Below are 25,014 nucleotides of genomic sequence, written 5' to 3' on the forward strand. Positions count from 1 at the left end.
TAGGTGATCAAAGCAAAGTGTCTGAAAGCCAATTTAAAGGGGCCTTGAGTAATCTGTGGTATTTATCAAATTCTATTGCCACCCAGCAGGAATCACCGCAAACATCAATAAAACATGTTTCTCTTTCCACAAGTCTCTGGCACAGCGTTCCCTATATCCCCTCTCACTAATTACAATAGAGATTCAACAGTAAACAATAAAAATCCACTAAACAGGACCAGTGTAGCAAAAAGCTGATCATAAAATCCTACATAATAATACATGATCATATTTTTTTTAACAGTAAAAAAAAAAAAAAATACTAGCAATACTTTGCCATTTTGTATGGCTTGAGAATAGAGCTTTTTAGCCTTGAAGGATAAGGACGGTGATATTAAATGTTTATCTTATTGTCAACACATCCTATGAAAAGACCAAAAAAACAACAATACATTGCTTCTCTTAACACATACACTATTTCCTGTGTAGCAAAAGTCTGATAGACCTCCCTTTGTTGTCCACAAAATAATTAAAAACACATCAGTGATTGACAGCGTTGCACTGAGTGACATGTTCCTTCATTATTTTATAAATATAGTTTATTTTGACTCACTCTCACTTGTGGATCAAATGCATATAAATGTGATAAATGTGTAGCAGCGGATGCATCATTTCCTCCTGTGTGCAAAAAAACTACAGTGTCCAACAACTTTAGGAAGTGACTCAGCCTTATTTAAAAATAAAAATATATATATGTCTGAGCTGGTCTTAATTAGGACTGAGTGCAAAAGACAGGGCAGGGAAGTCAGAAAGTATTGATAGATTTGGTCTTTTCATTGGGATCTGTTGACAGTTAATAACATCGTCCCCAAATTATTTATTGCTATATTCATCAACAACCCAACCCGAGTGCAGATATTGCATTTTGTGTTTATTTATTGCTCCTTTAGATATACTACTATGGTATAAAAAAAGCAAATATCTGCATTGCTCACTTGACTACATAACTTGACTGCTGCAGGTGCCAGATATATAACATTACACATTGAGACAAAGAACAGCTTCCACACAATAGGATGTGCACACTCTTATTTTATCACATTTAAGCTTTTAGTCACACTCCTTCTGGTTTTCTCTGTATAACTTCTGTATGGAATGAAATTGAAAAAAAAATAGGGCCTAATTTAGTATTTCTCCACATAGAAAACTTAGCTGAAACCATGGAAACTGTTTTCACCCAGTCAACCCAACTCAGCTGGTACTCAAAGCAAGTTGAAAAACCTAATTAACACAGGGTGACTGTACTCTCACCGTGTTATCCGAAGGCTATTGATACTACAAGGGAGAAGGAATCAAACTAATTGGGCAGCTTCACATTTAACCTCACACTAACCTCTTAGGTAATTGATTGTTTAAGCATGTGGTCTGGGGCTGATTTGACCGTGAGTGGGAGGTGAGCTGAGTCAGGGTGAGGACGACTCATGTTGACCCACGTACATGTAGAGTTAAAAAATCATGCCTGGCAGAAAATCAGGGGCACATTTCCAACTATGATTGCCTCTGATGAGGCTGCTTGTAGCCTTGTCTTTGATCTCAGCTGCTGATACAGCTGACAGGATCTGTCTTCAGACAACATGATGCAGCGTTCACAGGAGCTTCAAAGCATTTTCTAAATGGCCAGTTTATTCCCCTCTCAATCAACACACTAGATCATGTCCGATCATCAAGTGATTTGTTGAGTCTGCCAGGCATCTGTAGCTACAGATCACATCATGCTTCTGTATATTTTGCATGGGTAGCTTTTAAGAAATTGCGGTACGAAGCACAAAACATTCAAAAGGTGAAAAGTACATTTAGTATTCTGCAGACAAATCCTCTTAGCTGTTTGTCTGAGTCCATAAAATCTATGTGATGTTTATTTTTATTTCTATAATAGAAAAAGGTGACTTGGAAGTTTTATCTTCCCAATAAAAAACTGATAAAGACAGTGAATGTTATCTGGAGGGCTGATATTGAGTTTTCAGGCATAGAAAGAAAACGCAGTGGTGGAAACGCTTGTCTAAAATCTGAGAGTATTCAGTAGAATCAGACAGGTGCCCCGGTACCAAATAAAACAGCTCCCACCCAAATCTAATCCATCCCAGATAGAAGTTATCTTCCCTAAGACAATTTTCAAGCACAGGCCTTACACTCAGCACTCCTCTAGCTCAGAAAAGTGGAATAAAACTAGTTCTCAAAAAAAAAAAGAAAAAAAAAAAAAAGACCACAATATCCCATTCTGAGCAACCACAGTAGAAGTCTGGTCTGTGCTGTATCTTGTCCTCTTTAAACATTTACTGTATCTCATTCTGTTTCTAATACCCTACACGATATATTATGTTATGTCATATCTTTGCGGCTGCTTGCATGTTTTGCCCCCGCTATTAACACACAAAATTGAAACTTCCTTCTCCAAATGTAAATCAACACCTATCCCTTGTAGCCTACAGCGAAACCTTTCAATATTGCATGCAGTCTGACAGCACTATTTGATATTCTGACAACAAACTCTGTTTCACCTCCATTTATCACATGTTAAGCAGAAAGCATTTGCAGAAATATCAATTACTGTCAGTCTACTAAACATCAGATGCCATCTATCTACTAATGGAAGGAATCTCTGTCTGTATGTCTGTATGTCTGTGTGTCTGTATGTCCTTCGCGTATCTCTTGAACCGTTCATTCGATTGACTCCAGACTTGGCGGGTGCATTGCTAGGGAGCAAAGGGAGTGCAGTGTTGAATTTGGCTTAATTTGGACAGGCGATGTGTTTAATATTAATAAACTTTGAATACACCAGCGATCAGTGTGCCGCTCCGCTCTGTGCAGGGGCAGGGCGGAGCTTCAGGGCTCTGCCGACTGACTCTAGCAGGGAGAGACCAGAGACGAGACGTGATATGAGTCAGAGAAAGCTGCTCTAAAAAGAGAAAAGAAGAATGGACACTCTTACTCCGTGTCTAGACAGAAAGCGTAGCGTTAGCAGCACGTTTAGCACGTTACAGGTACATTGTTCAGCGAAGGTTGCCTGCATTTTGGAAGCACTACACAATGACTGTAGTTATGCGCATAAAACAAAGGAAATACTTCCACACCTCTGTGACTGTGGCGATTGTGTAGCACCACTACGGACAAAGCACAAATCTTTTGAGCAAACATAGCGTGAGCAGCACGTTAGCAGATCAACAGCAGCAGCAGCAGTGAATGAACCGTTGTGTCTACACAGGAGGCATTCAGGTACATGGTTGAGCATAGGTCATCCACAAAAGATCCCAGTATAATCTAATATAACCCAAAATGATCAATCCACTTTATTTTAGGATGCACATTATTTTATTTTTAATTGAATCCCTTGTTTTAGGCTACTTGAAATGAGAAAAACACATTTATGTACTTATTATTTGTAACATCTGTGTATAGAATGTTAGTTTCTGTCATGTTGTCGGTGTATATACTCATTCACACCTCACATCAACTGTTCATTTTTCTATGTGTTGAAGTAGCAGCCGGAGGCCAAACAATCTGCCTGTTACGAACAGGCATGTTTTGAACGGGCGCTGCACTCGTATAGTGAAGTGTAATCAAACTGAGGGCAGCAGAAACAAATTGTCAACACAACATGTGGCGAATTTGTTAGCAAGCAATTGCTTATTTAAACATCCAGCAGTTACGGAAACAACATTATCATTCATTCGGAGTCGTGTTTCTGTCCACCTGCTGAATGAAAGTCCAATATTCACTCTCTTTTAGCTCCTTTTTTTTGCTCTCTACCAACTCCTGAGGGAAATATGTGGCTCTTTAGCTGCTAAATGCTGCACTATGTTCACCAGCTAGATGCTAATTGTGTCTGTTTGCCGTTTGGTGCTGAGTGTACAGTGGAGCTTTTTCTCTGGAAACAGCTGCCTGCTACAGTAGAATTATGCGACACAGCATTAAAACTTAGTGAAACTCCTCCGACAATACATCTAAAAACTAGACAGTCCACTTAAAAGTGAGTATCTGAAACATTTAATATAGTAAATCATTAGAGAGGCTACAGCTTCGGAGTCGGAGTTATTCAAATGTTTGCCCTCAGATGAATAGAAAATGTGCTTTAAAAGGCAAATTAAAAATTCATGCATGTCTGGAGCAGTGACCTCTGTCGACGAGCGTGTGTTTGTGCTGTATTAGCTGTCACAATACAGTAGCATGGTAAAAGATAACTGGCTAAGCAGCGGGTAGTAAATTGTGCATTTAGCCAGATGACTTGTTCTGACAATAAATGTATAAAGGAGGAAGAAAACAGGCAGACAGCATAATATATATTATTTAATTGGGAACTCTATGCTAAATAAATAATCTGATAATTACAGTATACATCAAACTAATCATTCGTTCATTTATCATGACCAAACCTTCAAATATTATTAGTATTATTCATTGTAATATAGAAATGTAATTATAATCATAGTCCACTCATTATAGAACCCAGTATTATAAGCTTTGGGTCATATGGTATTATATTCTTGTTGACACTTCTTCTTTCACTTCTTCTTTCCTCTCATAATGAGCTCACTGAACTGCAAGTTTAGACAGAACATTTTCTTTCTTTTAAAGCCAAGTGCTCAATCAGTTTCCAGGGGACCTTGAGGTGTTAATGAAGATGAAAAAAAAAAACAAAACTGAAAAGTCACCAAAAAGAAAAGAAAAGAAAAGTTCTTCAGGCATTCTCAGCTAACTAACCTGCAATTATAATAAAATCAGCTATTCTTTGTTTTACTCGAGGTCCCCCAGAGCCTTAAACAGGTCCCTCTGGGAGTCTCCGGGACACATACTGGGAATCTTTCCTTTGAACAATATGTGGAGTTTAATATCCTCACAGTCGGGGTGAGAGTCTGATCTCTGACTGGGCCTCGAGTGTCTATTTAATGAACAGCGTCTTTGTCCCTGCAGGGTCAGCTTCACTAATGAATGGGTCACTGTGTCGTTCTCTCTCTGCTTGTGTTTGTTTATTATTTCTAAAAAATCCACACATCTCACACTCAAAGAAGGGACCTCTCTCTCTGCGCCGGGTCAGGGTTCATCTCAGGATCATCTCAACTGGCTGGCCGGCGGTAGATGTGTCTTGAATCGAATCAGTCCAGGTAGTCTGTCTGTCATTTATAATTATATGGAGAGAGGTCGAATGAAATATGAGCTGGTTCGCCATCATCAGTAAAATGAAATTTTTTTGAGAAGCACTGCGGGGTCAGTGAGAAATGTGGAAATGTAGCTGCAGCTGAACACTGTCAAAACTCCAACTGCTTATGATCAAAGTGTATATATTTCTTGTCAAGTATTGAGAAGCGGCAGCAGACTGAAAGGTAAGAGTGAGTTAATGTATATATTGTGTAAGCCTCATGTCTCTAAGGATCGCCTCTCCCACACACTTCTTGTACAGGAGAATGAGTTCAGTCAACTTGTCAGATTGAATCACGGCTTAGAAAGATGATTTTACAGAGGTTTGATTTTAACGGATGTCTATATTTATTTTATGGATGTGGCTGCTAACAAACAAAGTGTTTTGATCATATTTTAAGGTCCATAAAAGCCTGAACGAATCATCAAAATGCTCTAGAGTGAGGCTTCTGTCGTGATTCATAGAATTTGAATGGCGTCTTAAATATCATGTAAACCGGCCTGAAAACTGATCCATCATTTCTACAGCAACAGTCTGATTAGTCTGATTATATAATCTTTCTTAGGTTCAAAAACTGACCACAGTGTTTAAAATACTCCCCGCCTGTTGTTTGAGTTGTTAAAAAAGGCAGCTTCAGATTGAGTTTGTTAGTGTTCGACTCTCTATTTAGCTTCACAGTTTTGACAAGATGAACCATATGAACTACAGTGTGATAATTGCATGTTTGCGTAGCCTTTGGGAGAAATAAGTATTACCACATTGAGCTTGCCATGTTGAGTCACATTAAGCTCAGCAGAGCATTTGTTTGCCAAGAGCTACAAAACAAATCTGGTGTGCATGAGGCGAGGGCCAACTGTGCATTGTTACTGTGTTTAAAGAGCAAACAGCCAGCTATAAATACTATTCCCAGACAGAAAATGTTGCTATTCACATCATGCTATTCCTTATGGAGCTCAGTCAAAAGATTACTATTTAGCACCAGATGGACATTAGCCTTTTAGTTTAATGGGCCACAGTGTGCATCAGGGGTTAGCGGGGAAAAGAGCAAAAGTTAAAGGAGAAAGGAAAAAGGACCAGGGGCTAATACTTAACATCTGAAGGAATACTTTGAGCAGCTTAGCATTCATGGATGATTGTTAACCCTGGCCTCGATTTAGTGTGATCGGTGCCCTGGGCTCCGTGGCACTAAGCCACATTGACTCGAGCTCTCCCCTCACACTTGATCTAAATTTCATTGGCTGTAATACCACAATTCTGCTTTGCACGGATTGAAGGAGCTTCTTTGATGACTCTTTATTCATCACATCCGCCACAAAATACCGTACGTAACTGCAGGGCAAGCATTTCAACAAGTCAGACAATGTTAAATAGTCTTCTCCATTTTTTATCTTTGTGTATCTGTGTATGTGCACATTCTCCATATTACAGCTTGATAATAGCAACGGTTTGCTGCAGTCACTTACTAACTGATTGTGGCTGATTTGTTTTTTTAATGTGAATACTGATGATTATGAATATGAAAATGCATTAATTGAACTGGCGGTGTGAATTCATATCACTCAAGCATCATTTAGCCATCAAGATTGATCTTCATACACTGTATTCATTTGAAATTAGTCGTGTGAGTTACCGTCCGCTAAAGCTAAAAGATGCTGGTGTAATGAGCAGAAAATTATCTGTGTGTATGCACAAAGCCAGAAATATGCATTTGCATTATTTTTCGTCAGATTTATAGAGACGTGCATGTGCATGGCTCTGTTTTATGAATCTCAGAACTAACGTGCACTAGCCTTCACTCCATTCCCATGATTAGACATAAATTGATGAAGACACGCCATTAATCAGCCATTTTCATATCAGTTTGCTTCCCCCTCCACCTGTCTTTACCCCTGTCAGTGAAACAAACGGTATAGAAGAAGCGTGGCTATTTACAGTGTCAATAACATTAATTCATTACATGGACCTGTCCCTCATCAATATTTTTAAATGTCAGATATTTAATCAATGATTAGTTTGTGGCACTCAAATATCGAATCATATCGAAACCGACTTTACAGGGTGTCACAATAATATATAGTATTAAAAGAAAGCAATTCATATATTAAGGTTATAAATGAGCCTTTGATTGGCATTTTACAGTAATTGATGTATAGATTGCTAAACATACACATCGTTTATTCATCTGGCCTCTGGTGCATTAGTCAAAATTAGCTCATCTTTCAGTGTTAAATTATATTTGTTCCAAGTTAGCACATTCACAAGTGAGTGTAAACTGCATCATTAAGTTTTGAAGCACCTGGAATTCAGCTGAAACAGAAAAACATAACAAGCGGTGGAAGAAGCCAAAAGTGAGAATCAGAACTGGAAGACTAGCTTGTTGTTCTTGTTGTTTCCAGATAGTTTGTGTGTTTTTTTTTCTCTGTTAGCTCATAAACACCCCCAGAGGACGGAGAAGTGACAAGATAAATTTCTCCAATCCTAACAAACACCCACATACTCGGTAGTGATGATATTGCTAATGGCAAGCATGAAAGAAATCTTCCAAAGTCTTTGAGTCAAAGGGGTCAGGACCAGGCACCGAGCCAGAGTGAAATACCTTCTAACGCTACGTCTTCATTTGTCATCGCAACAACGGTGACAAGATAGTGTCTGGATTCAGACGAGCCTTTCTTGCTTTACAATTTAAACTGTCGGTGTCTAATACGCACAGACTCCCACAAGTCAAAAGCAATGGTCTGTGTTTAGGTCTGTCAGGAACAAAGTCAAGACTGTCAGATGCTGTAAAATTCAGAAGCGAACCAGTAGAATCCATTATTTTCCATTATACACTTTCATATTCCCCCATCAGCCTGATAAATGACAAACACCTGACTGTTAAATCTACATGCAAACAAAGAGCTGAGTGCAAAAGTTAAAAGAGCCTGTAAACAATGTCAACAGAACGCATCACTGCACATACACGCTCCAGTAAAAATATCTAATTTCCCTCCAAAGCAAACCAGGTAACCTTGACATTCCTGAGAACAAAAAAAAAACTATAACAACAGTAATTATGTTAGAAACATCACTCTTCCAACATATCAATGTGTCCTCTACTCTCCTGTTCTAAAAAGATTCACAAGAGCCCACTTGCACTTCAATATCCATACTATACCAGTATTATTAATATGCATAACTGAATATCATGACTCCCACTCGAAGCTTAACGCCACTCCAGCTTGCTAGTATTCACTGGCAAGGCTACCGCATATTTTCAGGTATTAATGTCAGCTTGTGTGGAATATACACGCCTAACACATACAGTTCATATTCCTCTCGAAATGTGGGCAAACATTTCTTCTTCCTAAGCCCAGAACCAACTTTTTAAAACACACAGTCATTTACATAGCACTTTAAAGCCCCTTAAAACTTGGTTTCATACAGGAAGTATAAGTTCAGAAAAAAAACCAAAACAATTTAACACTCTAAATCTGATAATCTGCTTTATCGGGTCTGTGTGGGTGTAATCAAACAACCACACAACTGTCACTGGATTTTGATTTAAATATTGTGAAATTGTGATAGGTGTATGGGAATATGCAACATCTTGTTTTCACAATTAATGCCTGCCAACTTCAAACCAATGAGGAAAAATTGTTCCTACTTCACAGGTTTTTCCAATCCTCATAGTAACTAGCAGATGGAGAAAACTTTACTTTAAAGGAAAGATGGCCAGATAAGTAACTGCACTTAGTTTTTTTGAATATTACAATATTTATACATCTTTTTCTACTATTGACATGTTATGATATGAAAAAAATAAGCATAGAAAGTCACTTAAAAATAATCTAATTGAGTTTAATTGCAAGTGACAAAACTTAAATCACCTAAATTAACTCTTAATTAGTAACACTTAATTGTTTAGACAATATCATATCAATGCTACTGTGCACGGCAACTAAGGAATGAGGAAAATCGTGGTTATGGCCAGTTAACTATGATTAACAAAAACACTTGGTTGAGGTTGGGGAACGATCGTGTTTATGGTTAATAAAAGGCGAACATTAATTGCAGGTCTGTGACAGGATATGAAGTCGAGCATAATACTTCTCACACTGGCACATCATCCAACATGGATGTAATTCCATCATCACCCAGTCTACAGGTACAACCGTTGTTCAATTTGTTCCAATTTATTTGGTGTTTGTTGACTGTAGTGCGTTGTTTGTCATTAGTTGACATTTGCTTTGACTGCGTTGTTGCATCTTTATTCTAATGTGCTAATGTGGAGGCTAATGGGGATGCAAATCAAGAAAACACTGGTCTTTAGTAAAAAGGACAAGAAAGGGAGCTTCCTATGTGTTGCTTCTGTACTCAACATGCCATGTTTGTTTAAAGAAAGTGAGTCAACAGCTACAGCGCTGGTGTTTGTCATAATGTACAGTAGCCAGTCTCACTTATAGGGGAGGGTTTTTTTTTTTTCCTTCTAAATAAGCCTGGTGGTACACAAGAAATTATTGTTGATATGACAGGGAGCATGACTCTCTTGTTCTCTTTGGAAAATATGCCCATGCACTGGATGGAAAACAAATGGCTTATATCACAATTAATCATTTTGATGCTAAATTTGCATAAAATTCAAAGAGCTTTCTAAAGATCCTCCAAACAGAAGCTAAAAATCATGATATATATAATATATATATAATAGAATAACAAAGTCCCTAAAATACACCTAAAGGCTGTGTCAGGGAAACATACCCTCTGCATTTTAAGTAGAGGCACCAAAGAGAAAACAGAACAAATAACAAAGTGGCCGTACCTGTCACTGTCAAGGTAAAAATAAATATGAGTGTACACTGCTGCATGCCGTCTTATCTTTATTTACCAAGAAATGAAAATGCTCTTTTTCTGAGGTGAGGTGATACAAATATTATAAACACATTTACACCCGAGAGCCATTCAGTACAACCTGACTCCTCCACCACTGGTGAAAGAGCAGCTTCATATCTTTGGTTTTCGTTGACTCAAATCTGAGCTGACAAGCCCATGGATGCCTCCCCTAAAGGAGTATGATAGTTTGGCAAAGGGTAAGGGGTGTAAGGGAATGGGGGGTGAGGGAAGTTTCAGAGCCACACAGGGAGTGTCAGAAGCTCAGTAGATCCGCCCTGAGGATGAAAGCCTCTGGTCTGTGAGACGCTGCACTGGCAGGTTTTACAAGAGCAGCAGTGACACAGACTATTCAAGGCGTTTTACTGCGAGCAAGAAAACCAAAGAAAGAATGAGAAGTGCACACAGCGGGGATGCTTGTTTTATCAGTGGATGGTATTCTTCTAGTCAGGGTGTGGTATTTCATCTCCATCTCAGCCTCACAAACATGCAATATGTATGTGACTGGTTGCAGCTATCTGAGGACAGACACAACAACAAAGGCATGATGACATATTGTAGCGCTGAGCTCAAGCTTGGTGTCAGCCAGGCAGCCCCCCCTTTCTAAAGCAGACTTCCAATCTGACATCCATTTTTCTGCAATTTATGATACCATATCCACCCCTGGTGTGCAGGGGCAGGACACAATATCAAGAACACCTGTACCATGTAATGGAATCTAAAACAATATTCCCGAAAAAAATATTTTGTGAAGCTTAGGATGTTTGATTTTTGTGATGTGGGACTGAATGTGTGAAATTTTGCATCCCCTGACCGCCCACTTTTATGTATATGAAGTAGCAGCGGGTCTCAAAGGCGTTTTTTTTTTTCTCCATGGGCCTGATGTAGCTTGCTTTAATGCCGCCAAGCTGCAAGCCTTGATTACATGCGTTTCCAACCCGTTGCCGACCCACGCTGTTGCGGCCCTGCAGGGTAGCGGGACCGACCACGGCCAACCTGAAACTGTCTCCTCCCTCAAACCAGAGCAGTGTATTGCACTAAATTGCTTCACTGAACACGCAAGAGTCTCTCTCAGTACTTTTATAGCTCCTAACTGAATCTTTGTGATATGGATTTCAGTTTCACTCCTTTGGTTGTGTTAGTACGTTCAAAAATAAGCCTTACTGTTCACTGATCACTTCCTGCAGCCATAGTGGAGTAATAATTTCCCGCTGCTGCTGATTTTCCGCCGTTGAACCATAGTAAGGCTTTCATTGTGAAGCAGATATAGGAAATGTAATGTATTTGTTAATGAGTTAGCTCACCTTTGTTAGTAGAGCTATTGTTAAAAAAAAATGTTGTAAAAACGCAGGGACATTACAAGAAGAAACAGCCTCAGGGAGATGGTTTAATGAAGAGCGGCAGATGACAGGCTATTAATGGGGGTTGTAGGAATGAGCACACCTCCAACACATCATCAAGGGAAATAACACCTTTCACCTTGCCATGGTGTCTTTTGGAAAAACCATCTGTGTTATACCAAAAGTGCTTAAACAGTCAGGGTTGCAAACCACCACAGAGTTGAATTGAACACCTTTCTGTGACAATTCGAGCATAAATTGAGCAAACTTATTTTTCTCACTTAGCTCCAGTGGTATCCATCTCTGAGATTTCTGCTTTCACCCAAATATCATTGAGGTGGAAGGAGTTGGGTAGCTCTGAAAAAATTACATTTGAAAAATTCAACAGAATTGTGTGTTTCCAGACACAATGCTCCACTTACTCTGGATAATCCACAGACCTCACTGTCAACAGATTTCATTGGGACTACATTGAGAGTCCCCATAAAAACTCTAACAGGGATACTCTGGGAAATTATGTTGCTGTTGATTTCTTTAAATGTAAATGTTAAATACTGTTCTTGCACCTCTATTGAATTGGGGTGAAGACAAATCTGAAGTATGAAGACTAAAAGTATCTACATGGACAGATTCCCCAAGACACAAGTGAGAAAATCTGTTTGTTTTTTTTAATAATGGGTGAACTGACCCTTTAACATAAATCTTAAGTCAACAATAGGTCGCAGGGTTACTGAATCAGATTCTGCAGGTGTTATTGTGTCAACCGGCTGTATTTAAGACCCCCTACGATGTGTATCTACATTTTCACATCTGCTATTCCAAATCCCCTTCTGACAGTAATATCCAGCAATGTGCATGTAGTAGTTGGATAATCTTTTGTATTTTGTGGATTAAGCTCATGCTGTGTGGATTTTCTTGATGGCGGGATGCAAGAGAAGTGACAATCTGTGAATGAATTTACTGTCTGCGAGGGGAAAGTGCAAGCAGCGTGAAGCGAGGCTGTGTGCTTTCATATTACTGGTGTGGGATGCACTTCTTAGCGATCACAGGTTACAGGTGTAGTTTTTCTGTGTATATGTGCATTTGTGCCGCAGTGCATCTGCATGCGTTGCTCTGTGCAGGTGCCATTGTTGCTCCAGGGGGGGGTGGGAAGGGTGGTGGTTTGATGATGTAGCTGTCACTTTATTAAGATAAATTTTCCAATCACACGGCGAGATCTCCCACCCTCAGGAGTGCCAGCATCAGGGATTAGATTACCACCTCCCACAATGCATCACGTTTTACATCACAATCCAACAGGAGAGTATTATTAGAGTGGGTATACTCTGCGGTCCTGCCTCCTAAAACGAGGGGTTTAAAATTAGCTCTGGGGACGTGCAGTAAATCACAGCAATGGCAGGAGTCATTGTGATAACACTATTAAACATCAGCTCATTTAAAAATAGTGAATGTAGGATATGCTTCAACAGTATATCAGTGTGAAATGAGTCCTGTTCATGAACTCAAATGCTATTAAACAAACAACTGTGCAAATAAAGGCATTGTACGCAATTGTTGTTTGTTTCATGCTTTGATTTGGACAAATTTGGAATCTATCAGACTCAAATCCCTGTTAATAACTGATAGAAATTGTTCTGGCGGACTGGTAAGGTGGTGTATAAAGCACAAGATGAGAAAATAATGAAATATGGCAATAAGAATCATTTCACATGGGATATGCAGTGGAACATAACACCAATAGTAATTATTACTGTTCACTCAACACTAATATTGTTAGAGAAAACCTTACACAAGCTGCTTTTAAGAAAGTCTATCAGCAGTTTCATTATTTTATTGTTACGCTCAACTACAATGAGATTCAAGTATTCCCAGACAGGCAGTTCATATCAAGCTAAGTGTTCGGACTGGAACATTTTCAGTTTTCTGCTTCAACAAAGCTTGGAATTACACAACAATATAATTAAAATCATGTCATAATCCTCTAACAATCACCTATACCACAAAAGACAGCTTGGGTAAATGGGAGTGATGCCAAAGGGGCAGAATTTGGCATTTAAATGGACATGTGAAAAAAAAAAAAGTCCTTGATGAAATAAATAAAAAACATAACCTGGTTCTGGATCAAAGCATTGAAAGACTAGTTCTGCCTTTAGACTGCAAATATTGAAATAACATTAATGCTGTAATTCATAATGTTGTTGGTAAGAGGTAATTAGAATATCTGAACAACATCAAAGATGGTAAAGCATCCGGGGTTGCAATTTGACATTGCATGCTGTTGCTGTGTTGTATTCACTGATTACACAATACTTGGGATGATGCAGATTTGGTGATATGAAAAGTAATTCCACATGAATCTATTTGAATGTTTGTGATTGGAACAGCTCTTGTTTGAACACACTTTAGTCGGTATCATTAACCAGAATGCTAGTGAGCTGTTAATCAGAGCAATTAGACTGAATACCAGCACATGAGCAGCAATTTTAACCACAGTAAACCTGCTGGTCTGAATGTCTGGGAGCACTCCACCATGCAGATGACTAAAATTACAGCATTAAAATAAGTTAAGGACTTCATTTTTATAGCTGAATTAGACATAACTCAACAACACTTTACGGCTCTACGGCCACGCTAGCAGTTCTGTCAGGCTTTACTCAGGCACAACGGGGATTTGAGCTAAATGCTAACGTGAGCTAACATGCTCACAATGACAATGCTAACACTGATGTTCAGCAGGTATAATGTTTAACATTTGCTAATTAGCGCTAAACACAACACCTGAGGCTGGTTGGTGGAAACGTCAATAGTTTCTGGACCAAAGTGGTGGATCAACCAACCGACCAACACTGCTACAAAAACACATCTGTCTTAATAGTCTTGAGGTGTTTTTGCTTAATTGAGATGTTGTAGAATCCTGTAATTTACCTCCATGAGACACTTCTGCTCCCACAAGAGGGGATACATGTACCTCATGAGAAAACTATAAAGTTTTATTGACAGTTTTAAAAATCATGGAGAGTGGGAGGGTGGCAAATAACTGTTTAAGACCTTGTTGATGAATTTACACTGAATTTACACAAATTTACAGTATCATGCATGACCAAAAGACTTTGAAAGTTGGTAATTTATTAAAATTCAGGAAATGAAGTCTGCTACGTTCTTTTGTTTCGGCTAATTAAAGCCCAGATGATGCAACATTCATAGGAAATTACTGGCTGTCAGGTTGTTAATTCAAATAACAGCAGGGTTCCGTGTTTTACCAATCAGCAGAGCTTACTGGATTTATTAAAGGGAAGCCTAACACTTCTAGGCCAGTTGCTGCTAAACTTATTGAGGTGCAGTCCCACTTTTCGGGGCCTACGGGGGATCCTTCTTGGACTGTGATTCGGCAGCAGTAGGGAGGTAGGAGGTGTTGGACAGAGAACGTGGATATCGGAGCCAAGCTCGATTCAAAGCATGCACACATGTACACACTCAAACATTGAATCACACACATGCATGCACACACACACACACACACATACATACACATGCACACAAAAGGCCAAAGCAGACAGACTGATCGTACCACCACATCGACCCACCGCCTCCTGTTAGCTCTTTTCATGCTTGCCTTCATTTCATGTCACGCTGAAGTGTATGATGAAAACAGAGAATAAGAAGGTGAAATCAGGGTGAAACCTTTGAATTTCATAATCAAGCCTCTAAATTGCAATAAAAAAAAAAAAACCTTTTGTTTCATCTTTGTTTTTCATTGTCTTTGTTTTGCATTTACTTTTCAAAAATCTCCCTGCCAAACTGAGTATGAATAAATTTATCTTCACTTGGCTTGAATGTGGCTTCTTCACATGAGTAATATAGGTCATATGTAGGAAACAGATGCTCCATTTGAACCATTACAATACTGAAATTTAAAATATAGCTCTGTTATCTTAGATTCTGCACAGCTGCGCATTTTTAAAATAACTTACAAACTAAACTAGAGGACAGATGTCTTTGCATGCAGAAGAAAGTGAACCTTCCTTGAACCTCCTCACCTGATCTTTCCTGCAAAAATACAGTGTAATTTATTCATTCAGGAGACTAAGGTCAGGTAGAGGTAGCTGCTGATCCCTTGGGTTATTCCTTTATAATGACTTTTTGGGGGGCGGAACGGTTCATACAGAGTTAACTGTGCGTCATTGAGAGGAGTTTCTGCTGCTTTTGCTCAGCAGAGTAATGAGACATTTCCAGCCATCTCAGCTACCAAATTGACAGCGTCCGTGACTGGTGGTCCATCGGGAAGTCTTGTTAGGATGTTGAGCTATAATTGCACAATATGTTGGCAGGGGGAACATAAAGAGAAAGGGCAGACAGGATACATTTTAGCATCTTGTGGCTGAGTTTCCAATATATCTGATATATGCTGCAAACGGTTAATCATGTGACGATTTATATTCTGCCATGTTATGGACGGTTAAATCCTTTGATGAGGCAAACACTACTCCTTCCTTTGATATCCTCAAATAATAGGTTCCTTTTATTTCTCTTTGTGGTAGCTCATATCAAATTGTGAAACAGCCATGGGACAAATGATTGATTACTATAAAACCTGTCAGGCTCCTTCACTCCCCCGGTTGTGTGAAGACTCCCCGAGCCAAGAATAGATCTAAAGACTGACAGCTGTCTCTCCCATAGGACACCAGCCTCTTGCTTGTGCTAATTTGTGCCAATGCCTACGCATGTGGAGGTGTGAGCATATAATACCAGGGCGGGTTTTGGGCACACTTGTCAGAATCAGTCAGTCTGACTTGATTGAGTGAAAAGAATAGGTTTCTGTTGCAGCTGCTGTTCATACAGCTCTGTGTTTACTGTGTAGCATCTCTGGATGTACAGTATATTGTTTAATATAGGGTTCAGTATACAAGCCTTTGTTCTAACGTTCATTTATGCATGCAAAGATTTTGTGTAAGGTGCTCTAACAGAATACAGTAGTGCATTCTCTGTGGGGGATCCCATATATAAAAGAATGACATACAACCAGCTCAGTGTAAACTCTACAACTAAGAAAACCTCTGAATAATTCATGGGAGTTACTGCATGCACCCTATGTGCCAACGAATAGGAGCGATACTCCCACCATGGCATCCCTACGAGATAAAAGAAGCACGGGGTACAGAGCGTTGACGTTATTGTCTGCCCCTCCCAGACGTGGTGAATAATTGTCGAACCGTGGAGACAGATGAAGGCCTTCTCTGAGATGAGGTGAATTTGATACCGCGCGTTCTTGAACGATTATGCCGGATGAAGACGGATCCATAAATCCCTCTATAAACATCAGCAGGAATCCCTCTCTAAGTTCACTTCAGTTTAGTTCATTTAAAGAGCTGTACCCTTGCTCACTACATTGCAGGTCTATGTAGCGGTTAACCTTGCTAGCGAGGCGGTTTCTGTTTTCCCATCAATGTAGACGTAAGACTGAAACAGCTTAATGGCAGGCAGGTGGCCAGAGATCAGTGGCTATCAGTTCCACATGACACGAGACTGACAAGCGGCGTCGCACCTAATCAAATCAAGAGGTAGAAATGAACACGGGGAGAGAAGATGCCACCTGGGCACCGCAGAAATAGCTGGGGTGTCGAGTGGAAGTGATGAATCTGTAATCTCAGTCTCAAGCCTTTCCATCCGGAGTATGAAGCCCAGATCCCAGTCTCTGCTCCTCTAAACCCCCCCCCCATACACACACACACACACACACACACACACCCTCCTCACTTGTTAATTGGCTAGATGGGGGAGATTATAGAGCCCCTGGGAGATGGTTGCTAGGATATTGATGGCAGTCACAGGACGGACATGGCTCTGGACATTTCTCGCTTCTCTTTGGTCTAAAGGTCTTCCCATTAGATTTTCTGAAGGACATTGATGGTTGTTTCATTGTATTTTCTGTCAGCGGCTTTAAATTTATCAAGGTGTCAAAGACATTGTTAAATATCATGTGTATGTCAAAGACCAATGATAAAAATCGACTAATAACACATAAAATGCAGTCTTATCAGCATAAAACCTTAATATGCTGAACATCATTACTGAAGTGTGAAAAATCAGCCTCCATATTTAACACTAAACTCTAAACAACCTTTAAAAAAAAATCATCATGCTACTTGTAGTGCACCGTGAATCATCATATTCCTTTAAAGAGGAGATCTTCTAAAAAGCTCCCCGAAGACATAATTTACTTGAGGTAACGGATTGACCAGAGGGCAAATCAATAACAGCAAGCAACTGTTTGTACACTTCAGCAGAAGCATAAATCTCTGTCCAACAACATGAAGTGCCAATGCGCGGTTACACAGCGGCAGATTTAGTGTGCCTTCGGAGCTACTCAACTGCATGAGCGGTGGGGAAAGCTGCCATCGCTTCCATATGGCCGCTACAGCCATGTGCGTGGACACATATGCTTACTGTAAGCCAAGGCAGGACGGAGAGGCGGTGAATATGTTAGTCTTATACTAATGTTTACTATAAGCGCGAAAAAAGAAACACCGCCGAAGTGTGAAAGGTCATCCAAACAGTTGAACGGATTTGAAGCACTTAAATGAGTCAGGAAACAAGTAAAGAAGGCCTAAAATTTATACAGTACATGCAAATATGCAAAATGTTTTAATATTAAAGCTTGTCCTCTGGCAATATTTTCCTCCCTTGTTAATTTATGTGCTTAATTTGTGTAGTTATTAAGGTTTTTGCATTTAACTTCAAATCTGTTCATATATTCTTTAAAATCTTTCCAAACGCTTTACTGTGGATACAATGTGCTATATGTATGATTTCATTGTCTCATACCACAAAATGACATATTGTCATATATACTGGGGTTGCTGCTTGACGTCTGCTTCACCAGTTGCTGAGATTTCTGGCTTTCACTTTCCAGCCTATACTGTGTTTCAGAGCGAGGACTTCTCATAGAAATTGGAGTTTGCTCACACTGTCAGCGGTTCAGTGCTGGAGGACGCTGCCGTGGACGAGCTTTCGGCGTTACTAGACGAGTCATTCTCAGGCGAGCAGATCAACGGAGAGAGAAGCAGGTTGTTTTTACACCTGTATTTTGCATGGTAATATTTCCTGCTTCTCCTCTCTTCTGCAAAAATGTGGATATATACTGTTTGTGTTAATCATCATTTGCAAATATGAAAAGGTCACAGGATGATTTTAAACACGACTCGGCCTCAGAGAAGAAAACAACTGTGGTATATCTGCAGGCAGCAAGCACATCTATCATAGTCCAAAATACTGCAACTGTGATTTCTATCTCCAAAGGGACAGTTCGAGCCCGAATCGGCTCTTCATCAGGTAAAGAGGAGTCAAACAAACTAAGTTGTGTCATTAAAAATAATCTTATCCCCGCCTAGCTTCTACAACTTAAGTGCACACCTCCATCCTTGACTCACAATACAGTAAATATCAACAGGCCGAAGCCTTTCAAAAACAACAAATACATTGAAAATGATATTCCAAGTGTCAAAGAAGGAAGTGAAAAGTAAGAGGACAATGAGGAAAAAGGAATCAAATCTGAAAATAAGTTAATTGTGAAAGCTGCTGTCGTCCAAATTACCCTCAAACAGGTTTATGAATGAGAAGTCAGTAAAAAATAATTATAGATTGAAACTTTGAGAATCTCTTATGACAAATTTATGACTTATCTGGACAGTAAAGACAAAGACGGAGCAATCTAGGTGACAAAAATCAGGCTGAAGTGGACGTTACGCTTCAGTTCGCTTCAATATATTATAATCTCACTCTGGGAATTGCTATATCTGTACATTACATATATTTCATCATACTGTATAGCTCTCATCAGATCTTCCTTACTTACACCCTGTTTTCTCAGTGAGGCGAGATAACAAGAAGTGACATCACAAGGAATATCATTATGTATAAATGAGCCACCCGCTGCCTCAGTTTCCTCCATAAATTAGCAGGCAAAAAAGAACAAAGCTTTCAAGGAACAGCAACAAGATATTTAAATCCTTCCTGCTTGGTGCAGTGTGAAGGAGACCTAATGGACGGCTCATAGTGAGCTTTGAGAAGAATATCACTCCTGGATAGATCAGGTAGAGCGGGAGGTCCAAGGTGAGAGAGAACACACACACACACACACACACACACACTCCCACACACACGCTGAGTGCTATGATCACAACAGGGGGTGTGAGCTGTAAAAACTGCCACCCTCCATCTGAAGGCGCTGAGATAAATGAGCACACAACTCTCTGTTTCTGCCCTTTGATTTCACTGCTGTGCCGCTCCAGGTAAACATGAGAGGAGAGAGAGAGAGATAGAGAGAGACAGAAGAGATGGGGCCACTGAGCATGTGATCACACACACACACACACACACACACATACAATACACACAAGCAAGGACAGAAGGGAGATGAGCATATGCACTTTCTCCCACAATTTACACATGCATGCACATATTTTCTCTTATGCACACACACATATACGCAGTGCACAAACACCCCAACATCTATGAGACGAAGACAACCAACTCATCTATCTAGGGAGATGAGTTGGTTTGTATTGAGCCTCTGATATATATTTTTTTTCCTTACATGGATTCAAATCTAGAAAAAAAAACAATCAAGGAGAATACTTGAACCTGCTCTCTATTTGCGGCTTGACACACCATCATCATCAATAAACACATAAATCTCTTTCTCCTCCTCCCTGTTTGTCGTCAATCCTCGGTTGGCGACGGCGGAGCGATCAAACAGTTTTTCTTCAGAGTCCGTGTAAGTGGCGACAACACAATCGGATTAAACACATACGAGATAATAGCTTCTCTGTAACTGTGATTGAACAAGCGGCCTGGGGAGCCAATCGATTTTCTCAACTCGAACCGGAAACGTCTGCGCTCCCCCCCACCCTCCCGCTCATCCGACCAAACACCTTCCACTCTTCCTCGATCCAGTCGTAACATCTGGATCGTAACGCGGTGGAGGTTTAATCAGGGGCAAGCATCGGGACAGGAGGAGAGAGTGTGCTGAATCCATTAAATATGGATTAGAGTGGTAATCGCCGGAGAGTGGGACAGGAGGGCAGAGGAGTGTGGGAGTACTGCCAGGTGGGCAAGCTGGTGTGACATGAACCACAACAGGGGGAGAAAGAGAGAGGGGTAGATAGAGAGAGAATGAGAGAGAGAGAGAGAAGCAGCGTGGGTGTGGTAGCACTCAACATGCAGAGTCAGTGTTAGCATGTTGATGGCTATATGCTAACTTATGGCTCCATCTGCTCAAGAGCAAACAAGGGAGCAAAGGAGCAGGCAAATGTGAATGAACGCGGCATCTGAGCGCTGATAGCAGCAGGGACGAGTGGGTGTTTGTTTGTTTGTGTCTGTGCGCCTGTACGTGTAGCCCACGGAGGGCATTTCGCTGCAACACCACTGTGCAATCTGGGAATAAATGTGGGTTAATGATGCTGCAGACCAGATGTGTCTCACTCACATGTTGGACACTATGCAGATGCTGCTGAAAAGTGAATGGCTAAACAACGGCTGTGTATTTTTTTTTTTTTTACACTGACTGCTCGATGTGTAATTTGTATCCGTAATAACACGAGACTAGTAAGTAGTTCGGCGATTACATCAGCCCGATGGTTCTGACTTGAAAAATTGTACATCATTTTAAATTCAACAAATGATGCATTAAAACAGCAGCACGGAAACTACAAAGCAAGTCTTTGATGTAGATTTACATCAGATTCCCACAGATTATAGTTAGGAGAATATCTGAAAACCTCTGAATAGATTTACATGAAATTACCAGAAAATCTATTCAGGTTTTTCAGGATTTTGGGGTATAATCATGTACTAAAGGATTTTCACCTTTAGTGGACACTCTGTGTTAAAAAAGGGGTTGCTTGGTGTCAGCAGGTTGTTATGGCGTTCACAATACAAGCGACAAAGCTACAAAACAGCAAAGTGTGGCCATCTACACTGTCCCAGAGTCGCTGTTGAAGTGGTTATATCGTCATGGGCATGTGTACCATATTAATTTATGATTATCTTTAATATCTAGTAAGCATGATTTAGTATTATTAAATAACACACCAACACAGTTAGCCATTGTGCATTTAAAAATGTACTTTACATACCGAGTACTCTCACAATAGCTGCCACCCTCTGCCAAGCTGCATTTATTTGTGTGTCACAGTAAACAAAAAGGGTTAAATAACACAGGGAACTGACATCAATCAGTTTTTCTTCCAGTTTTTTTAGATGGAACGAAACAGGAATTGTGGGGAGAGAGAAGGGGGAGTGGAAATGGTGAAACAAAAGCACATGATTGGTTTGACACTTCACTGTATATTACAGCACTGAAAAAAAATTGAGGCCAGCTCAACTTCAATTTGTAGCGCATCACGTCACCTAGCAACCGGTGTCGGGCGTCAGTTTGTGGCTTCATGTCGCCGGCTTTCCTTTGAAAATGACTTGGAGCCTGTTGCTTTGTTGCTGATAGTCTGAACACACAGTCAGGGGTGACGGTGAAAAAATGCAAGTTTGAATCAGAGCTGAAACTCTATTAATCATTTCAGTCCTTTAATAAGCAAAAATCCCAAACATTTGCAGATCTTAGCTTCTGAAATGTGAGGATTTGCTGATTTTTCTTTGTCATATAGTAAACAGAAGTGCTTAAACCATTTTGAGTGAGAATAATTGGCAGATTAATCAATAATTGCAACTCTAGCTTGAATAATACATCCATGAGTCTGAAGGCTTCTCAAGACATAAAAACCCTGCACAGCACACAAAGACAATCCTGTAAAAGTTATCATGACAACAATCATTTTTATCCTCCATCATGACAATCATGAGGTTAGGAGAATCGAACTGTTCATGTCACAAAGTAACACCCCAGGGACGCGACTGGCCGGTGCTTTGCTGGATCGTGTTGTGTTGCACTGCAGCAAAAATTGAGCGAGGTTCAACCTCTTTGGCGGACGACGCTGTGTTGTGAGCCCTCTGCGCCAGGAGGACGTGACCTTAAAGAGTGATCCTGCAGCTATAGCTTTGAATCTAAAAAGGAGAAAGAGACTTGATTCACAGTCAGGAGGTATAGTATGTTTGCTGAATCTAGAAATCCATTTCATCTTAAATTTGGCTTTGGGTAAAAAAAAAAAAGCTTTACTGACCAAAAGTCATCTCACATGAAATCCTCCATGTTTGAGAGAGTAAAAAATAAATTCTGTATGAAGGAGAGTTTCTTTTAGATTTGGCAAAGTCTTGGCTTGGCTACTAGTCTGTTACGCTTCTAACAGAGTTGTATTTTGTAGACGGGACCCTTGACACAGCGTTCTTCACTCCAAAGAGTCACTTTCAAAGGCACCCCAGTAGGTGGAGGATCAAAGCAACTCAATAGCAGCTCTGGACCATCATCTTAAACACCATGTTTTTTGGGGGAATCAAACACTGCTCTGCAATACTTCCCCCTACACTCAGCGATGAGACTGAGAGAAGAAATTTGAAGGAGTGATTGGATGATGTGAGCTTCTGCTTTGATATAGGATTTGGAGAGAACATAAAGTAAAGCTATTTTCTTGTAAAGATAAGAGGAAAACTGTGCTTTGAACTATTATTACTCATATACTTCAGCTGATGTTGCTGTATTTACTCTTGCTTGATATCTACAGTGGAAATAAAAGTCTAGATTTAAGATCCCAGAGTGAATTGACAGAGAAACGATCAAACTTGACTGGTATGAAACACTATTGCCTCAAAGGCCAACATGGTGTCTTTGAAGGATGTTTCATGGTGGCGGCTTAACAGTCAACCGTTCTTTTGACAAGCAGATTTTGACAGACGTATCAGGGTATACCGGCGATATTGTGGTAAAAATTGAACGTGACAGATGGAAATAAAAATTTCAGATGAAACTGAAGAGTGCTCTTCCCTCTCATCCTTAAAGCCGTGTAGGAAAAACCCTGCCGCTGGCGATATATAATCAGCGTTAATAAAGAGAGGAGCTCTGACTTGATCAATCATAGCATTTGGCAGGAGAGTACACCAAGGGAAGTCTTCTTATTTCTCTTCCCTTGAGTATGCTGCTCCATCCTGAGAGGCTGCATTCATTTTCACAGTGGGTCTCTGTTGTCTCCGCTGCTCTCTTCCTCTTTCACACCCGTTCCATCATCTCTATTCTCTTAGGCTTTCTCTCTCTCTCTGTTTCCCTCTCATAGTCCTTCCAGTTTCTTCCACTTTTCCCTTTATAAACAAAAGTATCCCGGTGGGGGTCAGCCCAGACGTGAGACGCATTGGGAATCTACACTGACATGAGAGAGAGAGAGAGCATTACAGTGTCAAGCACCACTAAAGGTTAATACTGTCAATTTCCATGCTACACACTAAAGCCTTTGATGATAGCCTATTCCGTTTTTATAGAGATGGCGCGGCTCAGAGGGACGGATGGCATCAGGAGAGCGGCTTGTCTAGACTTCTCTGTTTCAGTTTCTCTCTCTCTTTGAAGAGTGATGAGCAGCGGTTATTAGGGGCAAACTGATATATGGGAGAATGTGAGAGAATTATTAAAATAATTAATTAGGGTGTTCAAATAATACTACAAGTTGGGAGAGGTTATAACTGTACCAAAATGGTGGTACGTCCCTTGTAAAAACTGCTCCTCAGGACGTGTTTTTTCTATTTGCCTTATAACAGGACTTCAACTTCTATCTCGTCTTTTCTCTTTCTAGTTTTTGTATTTTGTTTTGTTTTACTTCATCTATGGCATTCACGCCGAAAGCCAAGACAGCAGCTCCACGGACAGAAGAACACTACACACACACACACAGAACAAGAATAAAAACTTTTCATACAGCAGAAGGCTTTACAGATACTACGCTTGATGAATTCATTCTACACTCTAAAAGAATTTAGATGCATAAAAATAAAAAATAAAAAACACGTCTCTTTGGATGTTGACTGAAAGAGTGCAAGATAATGAGGTCAAGGTGCACTAGCTGAGGTAAAACTCCCTGAATAAACTAAAGAATGAATTGTGTCAACCTGCAAACACTCAGGATGTCATGGTGACAACTCTGTCTGAGTTAAATGTCAAAATTACTGCAACCACCGTAAATTAGCTTGGTAACATTTGCTGTTTTAAAAAAATCTAGCAGGTGCTATTTTTACTATGGATAGTTTGTATGGTTCCCCTTTACCAAGTTTATTCTTTTGTGTCAGATAAAGAGGTGTGAATCAACTAACATTCAAACATAAGCAAGCTAACTGCTAACCCGCTAGCCAGCTGGGAACATGTTGAGCTATGATAACGTCCTCAATTTTAGACTCTGCAGCTTTCCATCTGTTCTCAAACTATTGATAGACATGCTATTGGTCAAAGGGGCACATTTGCATGTCAGAGTTCACCAAAATGTAACTTGACATGAATAGTACACAAGCAAATCCACTGATTTCTACATTTTTACGCATTAAATGCTTGACTCGGTCTTGAGTCTGACAATAACGTAACATTATTCAGGTTTAAGTTTAGTGAAAGTTTGGTAGACGTACATTCAATTTAAGTCACAATACCTAAAATTAAGATTACATGTGCTGAAGCTTATAACTCGCAACTTTAAGCTGAAACTCCAGTGCATCCAT

The 25,014-nt window shown here is 40.0% G+C and overlaps 1 protein-coding gene across 5 annotated transcripts in view; it reads right to left on the reverse strand.

Annotated features, from left to right (window-relative positions):
* The window catches only part of LOC122987859 (thrombospondin type-1 domain-containing protein 7A), a 182,641-nt gene that overhangs the window by 96,753 nt on the left and 60,874 nt on the right, over positions 1 to 25,014 (reverse strand). The window lies entirely within an intron of this gene.

Source organism: Thunnus albacares, chromosome 8 (genome assembly GCF_914725855.1).
Source record: "Thunnus albacares chromosome 8, fThuAlb1.1, whole genome shotgun sequence".
In the NCBI taxonomy this organism is placed as follows: domain Eukaryota; kingdom Metazoa; phylum Chordata; class Actinopteri; order Scombriformes; family Scombridae; genus Thunnus; species Thunnus albacares.